Source organism: Alexandromys fortis, unplaced genomic scaffold (genome assembly GCF_014885135.2).
Source record: "Alexandromys fortis isolate MF-2015 unplaced genomic scaffold, M_Fortis_MF-2015_v1.1 scaffold_16, whole genome shotgun sequence".
In the NCBI taxonomy this organism is placed as follows: Eukaryota; Metazoa; Chordata; class Mammalia; order Rodentia; family Cricetidae; genus Alexandromys; species Alexandromys fortis.
In genome coordinates this window covers 14706074-14725530 of record NW_026067893.1, presented here as the reverse complement: position 1 = coordinate 14725530, position 19457 = coordinate 14706074, and positions in this window count along the sequence as shown.

The window sequence follows — 19457 nt, the reverse complement described above, 5'->3', positions numbered from 1 at the left end:
CTCTCTCTCTCTCTCTCTCTCTCTCTCTCTCACACACACACACACACACACACACACACACACTCGTCGATCTGAGTACGATCAAGTGGACAGAACTGGAGGTTCCAGGGGGAATCCGCCCATCCAATAGAACTTGATTTTTGAAGAGGCCAAAATTGCAGACTTTGGCGACCAAGCACGCGCTCACAACACAGCTGAAAGTGATGGGCACTGATTCTGTATGAGAATAGTGTCTTTAGTGGAGAAAAGCGACCTCTCTGGCAAGTCTTAGGAGTGCAGGCGCTGTGGAAAGGCTGCCATCTAGTGGATATTTCTGGGATTTTAGCCGGGCCTGGGTTAAGAGGCCTTAAGAGTTTTCATTAAACTGGAAAAATTAGCGTACAAAAATGCTTCACAGGAGGGCTGGAGCGATGGCTCAGCGATTAAGAGTACTAGCTGCTCTTCCAGAGTACAAAGGTTCAATTCCCAGTCACGCCGGTTGACAACTCATAACTGTTTCTGATCCCGATTTCAGGGATCCACACCCTCACACATACATGCAGGCAAAACACCAATGAACATAAAATAAAAATAAATAAATTCCACAGGAAAAATACTTTAAAAAGACTCATGAAGACTCATGAAGGTGTGGTGGAGCATGCCTTTAATCCCAACAAAGGCATCTCTGTGAGTTTGAGGCCAGCTTGCTTAATATAGTAAGACCCTGTCTCAAAAAGTAAAAATAAATAAACAAGTATGTATGTGTGTATATATATGTACAAGTGGGTAGCACCGAGCTTTGTAGACATATTTGTGTGCATAGGCATTGCATATATGGATCTATTATTACGCATAAGGCATTTCTTTGCAAATACGTGTTTGTTAAGTGTCATTGTTTCTATGAACATCTGTTACATATCAGGACTATTATTAGAACTGGGACTATATCATGGGGGAAAACTCCTTACGGAGTTTACATTCTGGTTTAAGACATGTTCAAACATACATACTTACATGGATTAAATACAGCTGTACTTTTGGGATTATGTGCACATACATGTAACTGTCTGCATGTGTAATGTGTGAAGGGCAGACAGGCCCCACTCTGGTGGGCCAGAAAAGTCCCTGGATTCAAAAACTCCGATCCTGGGCCAGTGAGATGGCTTCAAAATTAAAGGTGCTTGCTGCCAAGCCTGACGACCTGGGACTCATCACTGGAATCCATGGGGAGCAAACGCCACAAAACTTGCCTGGACCGTTCACACATCACCCCTGCTCACAAACATTGTGCACACACGCAAGAATAATTAATTGATTTTAAGAACATGGGTCCTGGGACTGGCGAGATGGCTCAGAGGTTGAAAGAACTGCTGCTCCAGAGGAGGACCCAAGCCTGGTTCCCAGTATCCATTGGGGCTCCAGGGGTTCATCTGCTCTCTTCTGGCCTCCATGGGTACTGCATGAACCTGGTGCAATTACATATATGCAGTCAAATACCCATACATATGAAATAAAAACACAGAAAACTAAGCCAAAACAGAGGTTCTGCCACCTAGAACTCTGTTCTAGATCTGGAGGAGGCAGAGAGAGAAGTGTTGAAGACAGGTCATTTACTTCAGAACGTATTCGAGTGTTTCCTCAGCCCCCTGAGTGACCAAATCCCCCACCCTGACATTTAAGTATTATTTTAAAAAATACATGTATGAGTATTTTGCCTGTATGCATGTCAATACACCATGTGCATGTCTGGTTCCCCAGGAGGTCAGAAGTGGGAATCTGATGCCCTGAAACTGGAGTTACAGATGAGTGTGAGTGGCCTGTGGGTGCTGAGCAGAATCCACGTCCTGAGTGTTCTTACCTGCTGAGCCATCTCTCCAGCTCCCCCATTCTTTCTTAAGAAGGAGAAGCTATGGAAGTCTATTTGGCATAACATTTATTCAGAGCACAGTTCACTTCTTCTCAAGGCGAAGTGCCTTCAAGAAAGGGTCCCAGGCAGGAGGTGGGCTTAAGGACAGTGTGGGGGTCACTTAGAGACCGGCAGGGATCAGCCTGGAAAGACATTAAGCTCTGGAAGTCAGTTGCAGATCAGGAGGGGGACACTTGGAGAGGGATGGGGCAGTTGGATCAAGAAGAGCCTGAAGGAAGAAATGAGGCCAGGTTCAGGGTTGAAGCTAAATTAGGGGAACAGAGACAGATGCTCTAGTGTCAGGAGTACATGGGTGCTGAGCAGAGTCACCCTCCCATCTTCTCACCATTTCCTTTCCCCCTGAGGGGCTTCCTAACCCTCTCTAACCTCTCTGTGCTCAAGCTGGGATCCAGATGTACTGGGTGCAGATGAGGAGCGAGAGCTTCGAGGCTTGGGGCTTAGCCTAAATTAGGTGACTCACTGGTGGGTAAGGTGGAGCCAGCTCTCAACACCAGCGTTCCATGAAACATTGTCCCAACTCCGGGGTCATTCCCTACCATGGTGTCATTACAATCCAGGGGACTCAGACAAGGGTGGGACATGGACCTGGAAGAGAACCTAATCCCCATGAGCAGGCTCCTAGAGCTGAATGCTACTTTCTGGTGCCTCTTCCTTCTTCCTTTCTACAAAGATGCTGTCGAGGCCCAGAGTCTTCAGGCGCTGCTATGCTACCTGAGTCTCTGTGGGAACAGACCTGCCCCCTCCCTTCTCACCCACCCTTGCTGGATTATTTTGCCCTAAACCAGAGTTTTTGTCTCCTCATTGCTGTTCTTCCACGTAGTCCTTCCTCTTCCCAGGGTTGAGGTCTTTGGGATGGGGGTGGGTGGGAAGGGGGATGAGGACAGTGTCTCACTGTGTAGCCTTGGTTGTCCTAGAATTCACTATGTAAACCGGACTGGCCTTGACTCATCAAGATCTGCTGGCTTCTGCCTCTGGGATTACAGGTGGGGGCCACTGCACCCAGTCTGAGTCTTTAGACCTTGCCTGGGTTTTCCCCTCAAAGGTCAGGAGGAGTTGCAGATGCAGTCTGGATGTATTCTTGACATTTTCTCTGCCAGGCAACTGAAGTCTCCCAGAACAGAGTGGGTAGTTATGAGATATAAACTTTAGGTCAACTGGATCCGCAATTAAGTTTCATCTCACCCAGAGAATTCAGGGCACCCTGGGGGGGGGGTGAATAGACTTCAAGGAACTTAAAAGCCCTGGAGTCCCCTAGGAGAAAAGAAAGAACCCCAAAGAGAAACCGTGAGGGATTGAGGGAAGGGATGTACCTTCCAGGGATGGTGGCTGAGGACTCTGGGGGCAATGATTTCCTGTCTCTCATCTGTTCCCTGTCCTAGGTAACTGAAACGGGGCAGAAGGTCCCATAGTTCTTGGCTAAACTGGTCTCTGGGTTCTAACTTGGGCTTCTCTAGCTCTCCCGCCCCTCCCCCACTGTGTACACTAGCATTAGAGGGACTGAGTTCTGGGACAGTAGCAGGGATTTCCAAGGGCACAGGCTCCGAAGGCTAGAGATGGTTTCTAGGAGCAGAGCTGGGGACTCTAAGGAAGAGCTGGCCAGCAGTCAAAAGTCTGAGCCTCAGTTCTACTGCTTTTTAGTTCATACTTTGGGCCAGCTCCTTTTTTTCTTAAAGCATTAAAAAAAGTGTATGTGTGTGTGTGTGTGTGTACACATGAGCATGCAGTTGCTCATAGAGGCCCAAGGAGGCATCAGATTCCCTGGAGCTGGAGATACAGGCAGTTGCAAGCCTCCCCTTGGGTGCTGGGAACAGAATTCCGATCCTCTGGAAGAGGAGCAAGTACTCCTGAGCCATCTCCCCAGCCTTCTTCAGCTTCCAGTTTCACCTTCCTTCCTCTGTGCCATCTTCTGCGACAGAGTGACAACAGTTCACAGGCGCTAGGTAAGCATCTCGCAAAGGGTCAACCTTATCCAGACTAATTCTAGGCACTGATTGCTGAAAGGGGCAGGGTGCCCCACTAGGATCTCCTTTCAAGTACAATGCAACTTTGTGCCTGCCTGGAGGAGCCTTAGGAACCTGGCCTTCAGAAGAAGGGGACCAGACAGTTGAGGCAGGGTAGAGATGCACAGGGACCTGACTTCTAGAGAACTTAGTGGATCACCCCTACTCCCAGCTCTCTCCAGGGAACTCCTGTCAGAACTCAGGGCTCTAGCTCTGGCTTGTGGGGAGGGGCATCCCCCAACCTCACCTCCATCCATCTCTTTTATCTGGGCTGCTGAAGGGCTGGAGCGCCAATGGGGCCTCTGATGGGGAACAGATACAGCCCAGGCGGAAGCCGCCAGAGCTGGCTCTAAGCTGGAACTGAGGACAGGGCCAGGGGTCAGTGAAGACAGATAAAGCTCAGAGCAGCTGGAGCCTCAGGGGACCCTTGAGGAGGCATAGCAGGGACTGAGGGCAGGTTGCATCCTGGGAGGAGGCAGGACCGGAAGCCTCTGATGAGGACCAGTGGCCATCAAGGGCTTCAGATGGACAGACAAGGCCTTTGATGAGTCTTTGTAAGGAGGGGAAGGGAGTCAAGTCCCCTCTGGAGGAAAGGGTGCAAGGAAGACAGGGTGTCCACCAGGAACAAGGGGTGGCTCCTGGAGAAGTTAAGACAAGCTGGGGCAGCCTTCCAGGGGCAGGTCTGGGGCAGGGTTCTGGGGCCGCCTTACCTTTAAGGCAGAGATGGGAAAACCGTTGGTAAGTGAATCTGATTTTTTAGTTCCTGTTTTAATTAACTTTGAAGGGCTTGGGGCCTCCCCGAACACCAGGGAGGGGAGCAGAGAGGACGTTCATTTTCCTCTTCTCCCTTTTAAAGACATTTTTATTAAATCACTTTGTTTTCATTCTGGCTTGAACATGGGGCGTTTAAATGGAAAAGTAATTATTTCACCTCGTTTGCTTATGGAGAGAGGAGATCAGGGAAAGAGAGAGCCGCCAGCAAGAGGGAAGAAGAGGCCTCTGCCTCAGATTGGTATGGCGCACACATGCACATGCCTGAAGCACACACAACCATGCTCACACACCACATCAGTACCCACATACCCTTCTATGCTGACACACCCGGCATGCCCCCCCTCCCGACCCCTGGTAAACATACCTCAATACTTGCAAATCCTCCTCCACCTTCTGAGGACACAGCGGTCAGAGCTACCAGTTTCCTGTCACACCCTGACACTACTAGTGTGCATTCTCATCCTCTGCCTTTCTCTGCTTCTGCCTGTCTCTTCCTGTGCTGCCAAACCTATTGAGTAACATCACCGCAGGTACACCTGGGTTCAGACGCACAACCACACAGGCTTTGTCTGAAGTACACGCCCTGTTCAGGACCCTTGGGGAAAGATTTATGTGAGGAAAGAAGGCAGAAGAGTATTCCTAGATTCCCCCAATCTACCCAGTCTCCTCCAGACACCCAGACTCTGCTGCAAACTTCTCAAGATGATGGCTCAAGATGAGCCCTTGTTTCTGTAGTCATTGGCAGAGTCCTTCTAAAGCACCACCCTCCATTCTGATATCTGAGGCAGGGCAGGAGGAGGCCCTACAGGTTTCCCGGGCTCAGTTGGTTTTCCTCAGGACCCAGGTTCCAACCCCAGCTTCCCTCACACTTCTTGGCTACGCACCACACTGTACAGGCATCAGAGGGGTTAAAACTTCGGTAGCGAGCCCTCCCCCCCCCACCCGACTGGTACACGGAAGGCCGGGTTCGCGGGAGCCGTACCTGTACTTTGTCTTCATCTGTCACCCCTTCTGACAGTCAGATACATCTTGTGGGGGGCGTGGGGGGCGGGGGAGCAATAATTAACCTCTCCTGCCTCAACCCCCAAATGCGGCTGCTCGCCTGCAGGTTGTAGCTGGGGCCGCGGTGAGGGGCTGGGGCGGAGGGAGATGGAGAGGTGAACGCGAGCACGGGCAGTGCCGTCAGCACACCGGAAAGGCCCTGACTCCTTTATTGCCGGGCCAACTACTACCCCGCTCTCCCTTACTGATCCTGGGGTGAGGGCAGAGGGGAGAGGAGGAGGAGGATGGAGAAAGTGCAGTGTCCAAATTCCCCACTCTCCCTCCCAGCAGAGGAGTTCTAGCCCCTGCTGAAGAGGGCAGACGGGGGTCAGTGTGTGCTCTCCCTTGGGAGAGCATCCGGGAGTTAACAGGGCCACACAGAGCCACTGAAAAGAGACTTGCAGCACTGGACTTATGTAGGAGGGGTTGGGGACACCATGCTGGTATTGCATGTTGATAGCTAGACTAGAGCTTGCTCTAAAGACCAGTGCTTCTTCCTAGCAGTGAAGGGATAAATGAGAGTCTAGACTTAGGTGGGACGCAAAGGACACTGAAAAAGCAAACCAAGCCCTTGGGAGGTGGCTGGAATTGCAGTAGGGAGACAGATGTGTCATGGGCCAGAGCTTGAAAGAGACAGATGGGACCAGAAGTGCAGAGTCCTCTCAACCTTCCCAAGCTGGAGATGCAGGGAGGAGGCTGTTCCTGGAGCCCTCTCTGCAGGGGAGAATGGGAAGGAGAGGTGCCACTGTCGCCATTGGGGCTGGGCAAGGTAGACATGGCCTGGCCCCTGCTGTGCAGCCTGAAGGCCACAGGATTCTAGCTTTTCCCACCTCTCTGAGAACGTGTTAGTCAAATCTGTCTACAGTGTTTGAGGAAGGGTTCCAACAGACCCGTGGATACAGCCTCACTCATGAGTTTGGTTCTTTGGGTTCTAATTCTGACTTGACCACTAGTTAACTCCATGACAGGAAATAGGTCATTTAACCATTCTGGACCCCAGGTTTCTCATTCATCAATGGAAGTGGGGGTGCTGATGAGACACACTCGAGATACTGCCCATAAAGATGTCCTGTGATCCCCCCTACTGGGCACAGACCAACAGGAGAGCTCCTGCTCTTGGCTCTCTCTCCCTCATCTATGCTTCCCCGTACATCCCTGGGTTTCAAATCATCTGTAAAATTTGCTGTGGTCGGGAAGGAGCCAGAAGCCAGGGCATCCCAACAGAAAGAGCTGACTCTATGCATTCTTTTTAAAAGAAAAAGAAGAAAACAGCTTAGGAGCTGGAGAGCGGCTCAGCGGCTCAGCACCACAGGAAGTCAGCACTGGAAAGGGCTTGCTATTTGGGGGAAAGGACAGTGGAAAAGAGACCCAGCCTTGAGAGAGAAGGACCCCACCCCAAACCCCAGAGAGGCTGAAAAGACTGCTGCTAGGAGCTGAGCCTGAGGGGAGGGAGCTGACAGCTCTGCCAGGAAGTCGCCCCAGAGGAAGAGCCCCAGCCTTGTCTGCCAGGTTCCATCTCCCCAGGGGAGGAGCCCCTGTGAGTCAGAAGGCCTGCAGCCCTGGGTCCCCCACCCAGCAGCCCTGGGTCCCCCACCCAGCACGTACACACAGCCTTTCTGTGAAGACCCAGTTCATTACTGGCAATTATTTTCTTCACCGGGAGAAACACGGGGAGTTTTGACAGTGGGGGAGAGGAGCAGAGAGAAAAATAAGGCTACCTGGGGTGGGGTGGTTTCCATAGGAGCTGGGTCATCTGAGCCGCATCATACCGTCATACCGAGGTCTGAGCTGGTCTTCTGGGACACTATGAAGATAAGAGTCTCCTTCTGGCAGCAGGAGTCTGGAATCTAGGACACACTGGGGCTCTGGAGACAAAGCTGGGCTCTTGCAGAGAACCAGAGTTTAGGAAGGGTGGGCAATGGTGTGGCCATTTTCATTTGTGGAGGGGACTTTACATATCTCCTGCCTTGGGGGCCTGGAGCACTTCTTTCCCTTCTCTTTGGCCACGCTGGATTTTTCTTTTCCTTCCTTCCTTCCTTCCTTCCTTCCTTCCTTCCTTCCTTCCTTCCTTCCTTCCTTCCTTCCTTCCTTCCTGTTTGTTTTTTCAAGACAGGGTTTCTCTATGTAGTCCTGGCTGTCCTGGAACTCACTCTGTAGCCAGGCTGGCCTCACATTCACAGAGATCCGCCTGCCTCTGCCCCCCAGATGCTGGGATTAAAGGTGTGCACCATCATTTCCAGCCACATTGGCTTTCTTTTAGCCTACCCCCTTCTCTTAGCCTCCCCTTCTATGAGAACTCTCCGAGTCTCAGGTTTGAGCCCATCTTTGTTTTCTCCTCTACCCAAACCGTAACCCATTATTTAACAAGATGACCTCTTAGTCTGTCTTTTAAAAAAAAATAATCTTTTGTTGTCATTTACTTGTTTGTTTGTTTGTTTTCTGACACTGGGTCACTCTGTGTAGCCCCGGCTATCCCGGAACTCCCTCTATAGACCCGACTAGCTGAAAACTCAGATTCACCTGCCTCTGCCTCCACTTTATTGTCCTTTACTTTAAACATGGAATCTATAGAGTTGGGCAGTGGTGGCACGCGTCCAACTCAGCACTCAGGAGGCAGAGGCAGGTGGACCTCTAAGTTCAAGGCCAGCATGGGCTACAAAGTGATTTCCAGTACAAGCAGGGCTACGCAGAGAAACCCTGTCTCAAAAAACAACAAACAAACAAACAAAATGGACATATGCCTACCACAGTTCAAAAGTGTGTGTAGAAGCAGTGCCTTTGTGCCTAAGTCACTGCTATTGATAATTTGGAGTGTGTTCTCCTGGTCTCGTGCATAGTCAACACACACACACACACACACACACACACACACACACACACACACACACACTGAAACAATCACTATATAGATTTAACAGAAAATAATATCATTTTATCATTTTCTTTTTTCAATTTAAAGTATCAGAGGTGTTTTCCAGGTGAGGGATAGATACCTCACTTCATCTGGCTCTCACTTGTGGGGTACCCTAACAGGGACATGATCCCTGTTTATTTATGGACCTCAGATTATTCCCAAGTGGTAAAATAATGCCATTGAGGCATCCTTAGCATGTTAGCACAGAATGACTATTTCTGTGGTTCCATATTCTAGAAGCAGCATTAATGGACCAAAATAGAAGTGGGGGGCACTGGGATTAGACCTGTAGCTCAGCATTTGCCACAAAACCAACAACAAAAACAAAAGGAGGAAAAAGTTAAAGCATTTTGTCTAAGCCTGACTTGTCTTTCAAACTTGTTTCCTTTTTGTTTTGTTTTCTGCTAGGAGCTGAACCAAGCAAGGGTCCTGCTCTTGCTAGGCAGACACCATTGCTGAACTAAATCCCTCAACTCCTCCTTCAGGTTTTGAAAGCACTTTTCTTTCTTACCGTCTATTATTTATTCTTCGGCAGTTCAAGCGTGTGCAGTTTTATCTGAAACACACATATTAAAGCAAGGGCTCATGGATGCTTGGAAGTGGATGGCCTGCCAGCTGCCTGTTGGTGGGTGTCTCTGAGCATTTCAGTCTCAGCAAGTCCATTATTGACTTCCCTCCTTCCTTCCCCTTTTGTCTCCTTGCTTTGGTCAGCATTGTCCCTGCAAATGAAATTACCCGAGCACCATGTTTGTGACAAACGATTAAAAACAGAGTCATTTATTCATTTGACTTTATTTCCATGTGTTTGTGACTGACATGCACATGTGTGTGTGCATCATATGCACACCGGTGCCTTTGAAGGCCAGAGGAGGGCACTGGGTCCCTTGGAACTGGAATTACAGGTGGTTGTGAGTCTCCCGATGTGGGTGCTGGGATCTGAATCCAGGTCCTCTGCAAGAACAGTAAATATTTCTAACCTCTGAGACATCTCTTCAAATTCTCCCCCTTTAAAACATTTATTCATTTATACCCCATCCCGTGTGTGTTCATGCATATGTGTGTGTGGTATGTGTGTGTGTACAAGTGTGTACATGCCATGGCTTGCATGTGGAGGTTAGCGGACACTTTACAGGAGCGGTTCTCTCCTTCTACCATGTGGGTTTCAGGAATCAAACTCAGGTTATCAGCCTTGTGGCTAAGCACCTTTAACCACTGAGTGATGGCTTGGTGTTCCTCTCAATTTGGATAGAAGGTGTCCTTAGAGAGAGGCCTGATAGGGCAGCAAGCCTTCCAGCCATGCTTTCTCTCCTGCGCATCTGCTTGGTCTCCTGATTCCAACACACTCTTAGCCTGTCTCAGTCTTCCTTTGACCCTGGTCCAGGGCTGCGGTCTTCAGTAACATCCTTTTGTGATAGGGAGTTCCCAATTGACTCTGTTTTGACTGCTGACTGTCCTCTACACCCCACACTAACTCTAAGCAGTATCAGAAGTCATCAAAATCCAGGAACACCCCATCTATGAGAGAGTGGGAGGTGATGTAGGACCTTTCAATGTCATGAAAATTGGCCCTTAAGTCACTCCCAGCCATACCCTAGGGAGACCATTCAAGGGGGTAACCAAGGGGGCTGTGGCCTGAGGTTCTTATTCTTCCATCTAGCTGCCCCCACCTGCTTGAGTCGTTAGGACAAGACTCTGGAGTTCTTTATCCAGCCCAAGGGCACCTGAAGCCTCTGCACTCCTTTCCTGGCACTCCTCCCCTCACTCAGAGGTTGCCAAATGGATAGCGAGCTTGGATGGGTCTTGGTGGCCGAACTCCAAACAGGGGGAGGCATCCTGGCCCCCCGCCAGCATTCTGTCCGTGGTAATTTGGCAGCCAAGCACCAGCTGCATATATCTGCACATCTGTTTATGCCTCTGGCTTGTTATTTATTCTCTGCCTTTCACAGGCAGCGGAGCCAGAACACACCTCAACTCTCCCCAAGTTAGATTAACTGGGAAAGAAAGCTAGGACACTCAGTCACTGCAATTGCTGAGACTCATCGAAGGGTACGCCTTCTTCAGCAGCTGCTGCCACTTTTCACAGAGACACCGAGGACAGGGGAGTTCAGGAGGGGGAAGGGAGGGGAAGAGAGGGCTGTGGAACTGAAGCCGTGGGCATGCTGAAGTGGTCAGGTGGCCTGGTCCTAAGCTCCACTTGGAGAGACGCAGTCTTTAAAAGCATTTGTCCTAATCTTTCCTGCTCAACACATGAATACATGGTTTCAATGTGCGTGCTCTTGTAAGGTGGAGGGTACAGTTATGGGGACACAGTTTTCAACAGAGGTTCCTGGGGGAGCTTGACTAACTGTGCTTGAGGGGTTTCTGGGGTGAAAATTTAAGGTGCCAGGCTCTGTCCCTAGGATTAGGGATAAGAATTGAACAGAGAAAGAGCACAAGGATGGGGAAGAGGAATAATTGGAAGGAGAAGAGAAAGAAAAGAAAAGAAACTATTGGTAGGTGGGAAATACTTTTTTTCAGAGAAGGAAGAGGGCTGGATGAAGACCTGGAATTGGCAGAGCTTTGAGCCGCCAGGGACGCTGTCCTTGGTCCTGATGCAGGCCTATGACGAAACCTGAACACCGTGCCTATGTGGACCCCCAAACCCTGGGATTTGTTTTAAAGGCTGCTGGCTGGTTCTGGAAGGAGGACGAAGGCTGGTGCTGCATCTGATGGGCATCTCTTTTACCCCATCTCCCTCTTCTGACTTTCTCCAAACCAATTCGGTGTCCAATCAACGTTCCTTGCAGATTGGTGTGGACTCAGAAGTAACAAGGACAGGGCTCCTGGAGAAAGATGTGGGTGGGTTCCTGAGTCTCAGACGCTCTTTGGCCTGAGACTAGCTCATGGGATAAATGCACTGGAGAGTGCGGATGGGGGCTCTATGGTAGGAAGCGCTGACCCAGTCCAACTAAAAGCAACATGGTGCACATGCCTGTAATCATAGCACTGGGCGGTGGAGGGAGAGTGGGGAGAGCTGGGGGAGATAGGCAAAAGCAGGCAGAATCTGTTGAGTCAAGGCCATCCTGGTCTCCATAGTGAATTCCAGGCTGGCCAAGGCTACTTGGTGAGACCCTGCCTCAAAAAATAAACAAACAAAACCAACCAGATATTATAAAAAACTGTTTTTTTTTTTTCTTTTGCCTGGTCCTCCCTTCCCCCTCCCCGAAAGACAAAGTTTCTCTATATAGCTGTCCTAGCTGTCCTGGAAGTCATTCTGTAGATGAGGTTGGCCTTGAACTCATAGAGATCTGCCTGCCTCTGCCTTTTGAGTGCTGGTATTAAAGGCATGCACCACCACCACCTGGCCCATTCTTTTTTTAAAAAAAAATTTATTTTTTACATATACAGTGTTCTGCTTACATGTATGCTTGCAGGCCAGAAGAGGACACCAGATCTCATTACAGATGGTTGTGAGCCACCATGTGGTTGCTGGGAATTGAACTCAGGACCTCTGGAACAGCAGCCAGTGCTCTTAACCGCTGAGCCATCTCTCCAGCCCTGGCCCATTCTTTTGTATAAGTCACACAACAGTGTTTTGATCTTAGCATGGTCAGTGAGAGAGTGCTTACCTAGTGATTGCAAGACCCTGGGTTCAGCTTCCAGCATTAGGGGTGGAATGGGGTTGTTAAACCAAAAACCAAAAGCAGGTCTGGAGAGATGGTTCAGTGGTTAAGGGAGCACACTGTTCTTCCAGAAGACCTGAGTTCAGCTGCCAGTACCCAAGTCAGGTGGCTCACAACCACCTATAAATCTAGCTCCAGGGGAACGGACACCCTCTTTTGGTCTTCACTGGTACCCAGACACAAGCGCATATACTCACACATGTATACACACACATGACTGAAAATAAAATAAATCTTTACAATAAAAACAAATACAACAGCAGCAAGAAAAGAAACTCAATAACAATATCATGCCATTTTGTCTCCTTTAAAAATTACAACTACACCAAAACTGAACAATGACAGCAGTTGACATGTTAATGTGGAGCGAGGGGATCTTACAAGGCTCAACCCCTAGATTAGGAGAGGGGGAGTCTGTCTCCTTCAGGGACGGACTCCCCATAGGTTATCACATCCTAAGTGGTCAACCGTAAACACACACACACACACACACAAACACACACACACACGATCAGCACTAAGAGGACTCAGCAGGTTGTGTTTATATATACATGCATTCATACATGCACATATGTAACAATTAAATAAGAAGAGGTCATGAATTTTAGATTGAGTGTAGGGACACAGGAGGAGTTGGAGGGGGAGAGAAAGAGGTGAAAATGATGTAAATACCATGCTCATGTGTGGAATTCTCAAAAAAATCCATAGGAGAAAATGTAATCTACTAATGATAAAAATTAAGTCAATTACACAAACTCACTATATAGCAATTTTACACAAACATATACACATGACAAAAAAGAAGAAAAAATTAGATATAATGAGCTATTCCCAGGCAGGCCTTGTGCAGATGGGGGTTTAATCAGTGAGAGTCTAAGCACTCGGGCATTCCAGCTAATTCAATTCCCATCCATTCATTAGGGGAAATATTCATCATCCAGAGATTACAGCAGGGCCAAAACTCTGAATGGCTTCTAAAGAGCTGTCATTGGGGCAGCAGCTACAGCAGCCAGGCAGGTGCACCCATGGACATGGCCGTGCCCTCACCTTCGCACCTACAAGGGCCTTTATTTGCAGACCTCAGGGTCAGCACTGAGGGGAAAGAGGTAAATATCAAGGCCTTTGAGAGGCTTTATTTAGAGAGAAGTCCTGCTTTGAGGAACCTCTAGTCTGATGGGGGAGCATTGCTCCCATGCTTGAGACAGTTCACTCAACTCTCCAGAGAGCCTTGGCTCATGAGCAATCTCAAGCAAGAGACAGCCAATTTCATCCTCAGGAAGGGACAACAGAAGCATAACTCACTACAGTCCTGGCAGGAAATGAAAAGCAGAAGTTGGGACTAGAAGTTGAACACCATTACCTCCATGTAGTATGAGAAGTCCTTTTGTATGTGTGTTGCTTTTATTGGTTAATGAATAAAGAAGCTGCTTTTGGCCAATGGCTTGGCAGAATGGAGCTAGGTAGGCAAAACTAAACTGAATGCTGGGAAAAAGAAAGCCGAGTCAGTGAGAAGCCATGTAGCCCTGCTCGAGATGCTGGAATTTTCCCCAGTAAGCCACAGCCACATGATAACACACAGATTAATGGAGATGGGCTAGTTTAAGATATAAGAGTTAGCCAGAAATATGCTTAAGCTATTGGCTAAACAGTCATACAAACAATATGGTTCCTGTGTGGTTATTTTGGGAGTCTGGGCAGCCGGGAACACACAACTCCTCCTACATCTGTACACACACACACACACACACACACACACACACACACACTCACCAAGTGAAGCTGAGGGGAAAAGATAGTAAAGTTCTCCAACGTCAGATTTTCTCAAATAGGTGAGTCTCTTCTCCAATACCAGCTGACATTGCTCCCTGGTACTGAAAGCCATGGACAGTTATTCTCCTGTGCATAGTGCTTGTCCAAAACCCCATTTGAAGTTTGGAAATTTGGTTTGTTGGTCACCTCTGGCTTATCTGATGCCATCTTCTACCATCCATTTCCCTCTTATTCTCCCTGGCAGTGGTGGTGGTGTGGAGGCTTGGTAGTTTGGATGTATTTGGCCCCCATAAACTCACAGGGAGAAGAGGTGTGACCCAGGAGAAGGCTGGATGACACACACCTTTAATCCAGACCTTGAGGCTGAAGGGCACACCTTTAAATCTGGGCCATGCCTTCTGTTGAAAGTGTGTCACTGTGGGGGCAGGCTTTGAAGTCTTTTTCTCAAGCTTCCCTGAGTGTGACAGTCAGTGGACTTCCTGTTGCCTCTGAGTCAAGATGTAAGGACTATCGATTCAAGCACCACATCTGCCTGCATGCTACCATGCTCCCTGCATGATGGACGGAACCTCTGAACTGTAAGCAAGGCCACCACAATTAAATATTTTTCTTTATGAGAGCTGTCATGGTCATGGTGTCTCATCACAGCAGCTGCAATCCCTAAGATTGGAGTTCTGGCCTTATGTGGTTCACTCTCATCCAAGGATATGTCTGAACCAAAAGCCAGATATTCTAGGGCTAGACATTGCCCTCAAAGTCTAGTTCTTCCTGGCACTCCTGCCTTTGTCCATAAATCCTAGACGTGATCCTGGGAGCTTAAGAGCTATGCTTTATGGGGACAGTCCAGTGCCTTTATCACACTCATGAGCACTCTCAGCTCCATGTCTGTAGCCAGAAGTCAGTGATCAGACAGAGAGAGCCACTGGGAATGGCAAGATCTGGAGTAGAAATGCGAATTGACCTGAACCACTGTGATCTTCATAGTTAGCTGGATTGTCTTTCACTTGGATGCTGGTTGCATTCGTTGCTTGTCTCATTGTCATTAAGCATCTGCAAGAAGCACACTTAGGGGACTGGAGAGATGGCTCAGCAGTTACGAATGTGTACTATTCTTGCAGAGGACCTAATTTCAGTTCCTAACACCTATGTTGAGCAGCTCACAACCTCCTGTAACTTCAGTTCCAGGGATCTGTTGTCCTCTTCTGGACTCTGAGGGTACTTGTCATGTACACATACTCACACACATATACTCATAATTAAAAATAATTTTTGAAAAGGAAGATAACTTAAAGGAGGAAGGGTTCATGTGGGATCATATTCTGAGGGTGCAGTCTGTTAGGTAGAAAGATCATGTTGGCAGAAATTTGAGGAAGCTAGTCACACTGTGCCTGCAGGAGGTTAGTCACACTGTGCCTACAGTGCAAACAGAGGATGAAGCTTGTGTGCAGTTAGGAGTCTCCTTTCTATTCATTTGGAGACTCAGTCCATGGATTGGCACCTCCCATACCTAGCATAAATCTCAGTTAACCTATCCAGACTTTCTCAGAGGCCAACCTAATCTGCATAAACGCTCAAAGACACACCCTAATTTGCATAAACTCTCGAAGATACGTTGGACGCCAGGTGATGCATGAACTCACAGAGGTATTAAAAACTGATTTATTAAGGGTTGCAATAAAAAAGATAAACTCACACAATGCAGAAAAAGACTGAGGCCGCTGCTGATCCCATGCTGCCTCTCCACCATTTGGGTCTCCCCTCACGCCAGAGCCAGAGCAGGAGCTAGCATATAACTCCTCAGGCCATGCCCTAAGATCAGTACCCAAAAGCTATTGGAGGAAAGAATTCCCACAACACAGAGGCTTGTCTTCTTGGTGATTCTAGATATTGTTAAGTTGGCAATGTTAACCATCACACTGGTATAGCCTACCTTGACTTGCCACTGAAGAGAAAACAGTAACATGTCTGGGTGGTGGAGTGGTTTCAAACCTTATTTCCCCATTTACTATCTCTGGAGTCTGCTTAGACAGGGAATCTATTTTATATCTGATTCTGCTTTCCTAGATGTTTTTTTTATTATTTGTTTGTTCTATTGTATGTACATTTTTGCCTGCATGTATGTCTATGTGGGGGTGTCAGATCTTGGAGTTATAGACAGTGTGAATTGCCATGTGGGTGCTGGCATTGAGCCTGAGTCCTTTTGAAGAGCAACCAGTGCTCTTAACCATCGAGCCATCTCTCTAACCTGGTTTCCTAGTTTCTAAACAGGAGTCTGAGAGTCAGGACATATAAGCGTTACAAAGGGTAGCATGATTATGGAAGTTGGCAAGCTATGTAGTTGGTGCTCTAGCTCCTTCTTGAGAAGGTGGACCTAGGCTGGGCATGCCTTTAATCCCAGCACTTGGGAGGCAAAGGCAGAAGGATCTTTGTGAGTTCAAGGCCAACTTGATCTGTAAAGTGAGTTCCAGGACAGCCAGAGCTGTTACATGGAGAAATCCTATTTTGAAAAACAAAGACAAACAAACAAACAAACAAACAAAAAAGGTGGGCTTCACAGGACCCACCCCTACAAATACATATATAAAAATATATGTATATATAAAAAATACAGATGTAAAATACCAACCAATAATCCAACAAAAACACACTTCATAGGCTAGGGATGTGGCTCTGTTTGCCTTGTATATGCAAGGTCTTAAGTTCAATCTCCAGCATTGCCATAAACTTTATTAAAATACTAACAAAATTTTCTCAAAGAAGTGACTTACTCAGTTGTTGGCCAAGTCTGTCCAAAAGTGTTGGTGCAGAGAGTGAGAAAACAAAGATCAGTGACAAGACAGAGCCTCCGGGGGACTGAGAAAGCTACGTTCACAAACATCCAGGCTGGGAATGCAGTATGGGAGAGCCACGGGAGAGCCATGGGAGATTCACCTATTCTTTGGAGCCTCCGTGATGAGGAAGAGCCTGGACCCTTTTAAGAGCGCATCTGAATGGACCAGACCCGTGGAAAATAATCTCCCCAGTTTAAAGTCAACTGATTAGGGACTTAGATTACATCTTCCAAATCCCTTTACAGAGGACGTAGATTAGTGTGTGTTGAATAGCTAGGATCTGCCTTTAAGCTTCAGAATGCCTCTGCCCTTCTGTGTTTCTCTCATAGCTTTGTCTAGTCTGGTTGACACGGGAACAAAACAACAGACCACCATGGGGAAACTGTGTGTGACCATTATCAGACTAGACTGTCTTCGGGAAAGTCCCTGACACACAAGAATCATTGCGTGTGGGCCATACAAACCTGTCTGCCAGGAGTTCTGCCCATAAGAAGCTGAGACACCTCTTAGACGGTAGAGAAGGTTCAGTCTCTGTTTGCTTTGGTCAGAAACAAGGGTATCTTACTTACTAGGGCTCCTAGAGCTAGTGGACATGGGGAGGACCTTGGTCAGTACTCTGAGGATCCCTTGCTCTGGCTGTTGGGGCCACCAGAGTCAGAGCTATAGCAGCAGGTGCTAAGAATGGCCCCAGTGACCATGGGCTTCAGTAGACAATTACCCAGCAGAGGCCGGGAACTGACAGGGTAATTATTAGCTTCTAATTGCAGGGCAGACTCAGGCCAGGATCCCTCTCTCCAAAGCAGAGGGCATTTACTATTTGCATAGCAATTAATTACTTTGGGAGCCTCAGGATTTAATTACCCACTAGTCCGCAAGAGCCAATAATTCAATTACTCTCAGAAACAGGGTATTTATTTCCCAGTTAGCCGAGCAGGTAGCTCCTACCTTGGGGAGTGCTCCTGGGTGATGACCCCTGGCCTGATGGTAGGGCCTTGACTTGAGAGGCACAGAGCAGTAGTAACCTTGGTGCGCACACAGAGGTGGAGGTCCTCTAGAAGCCTGAGGCCATATGGCATCATGTGCCTACTACAATCCAAGTGGGCACTCATACATGTGGATGGAAAAGGGAAAAGAAACTAAAGAGAATATTTGGGTTCATTTCTCCACAGTTGTTTCTCTTATGTAAGAACAGGTCGGGCGGTGGGGGCGCATGCCTGTAATCCCAGCACTCGGGATGCAGAGGCAGGTGGTCTCTGTGAGTTTGAGGTCAGCCTGGGCTACAGAGTGAGTTCCAGGACAGGCTTCACAGATAACCTTTGTCTTGAAAAACAAAACAAAACAAAACATGTAAGAATGTCTCTTTTAGAACTATGTACTTTGGTCAGCTATGATTCAGAACCCATCTAGAATCTCTTCATTGCTGGTGCCTCCTTGGGATGGGGTTTGGACTGAGGTGTGTTTAGGACAGGTTTGGGTTCTAGAGCAGCCTGAGGAGCTTGAACATCACTTGCTAATTAAAAAAAAAAAACCAACAAGCTTGAACTCAGTGTAATGTTCCTGAGTCAAAGCAGCCATGTTAAAACGTTATACAGTGCTGAGAGACATGAGCTCATGAAAGGCCCTGAGCCCTGCGGGTGTGCAGAGGCTTCCTCATCAAAAGTGACCCCTGGAGCTGGACTGGGCTGGCTCCAGCCCTTGTTTCTCCTTTCATGGTAAAAAATAAATTAATGGAGAGGCGCAGGGATAAGAGGGAGCTGAGGGAGTGGGAAGTCATCAGGAAGTGTTTGCATTGCTTTGCTGTCCAGCGACCCGGACCTTCTGTCCCCTAGGCCCGAGAAAACTGAAAAGCTAAGCACATTTCACGCCCACATTCACAAACTTTTCCTGGGACCCTCAGACCCCTCGTCTACCTTGTTGATTGTCACTGGCCCCCGAGGGTCTAGGAGCCAGGAGACAGCTGAAGAGAGACATCTTTCTCTCCCTTCCTCCAGTCCTCAGCCTGCATGTTGGGGATACCAGTGTTGAAGCTGACTGACTGCCCCTCCTGAGTTAGCAGAGCTGGTGTCTAGCCCATGGTTCCTCTCTGAGGAAAGCTGGAAAGGAGAGCTTGCTTCCTTGTTCTCTCCTGAGACCCTCAGCAGGACGAAGGGAGGCAAGCTCTCCTCTAGTCTGAGCTGACTCTCAAGCTCCTGTCGTAGGCAGGTCCAGAGCCCCAGTCCCCCACTGTCTTACCTCCACCCATATAAGCTCCCAGCGCTGACACCTTTGAACACACTGTCCCTCAAGCCTCAAGCTGAGCCTGTCCCCGACCTCAGGCAGGATCCTATGAATGCTCCTAATGATGTCCTCTCGGCCTCTGTCTGAGCACCCACCACACGAGGAAAGGAGATGCGGCCGCAGGCCCTCAGCCCAGGCTACTGACAGCAGCAATCCATCTCTATCACAGTAATGGCGTCCCCATTAATCGGCCATAAACTAATAAAGCAAGCACTTTCCACCCCTCGCTCCCCCCCAACTTCATTAAGTCTTTAGTACATTAATATGTCTTACTTAGTGTCA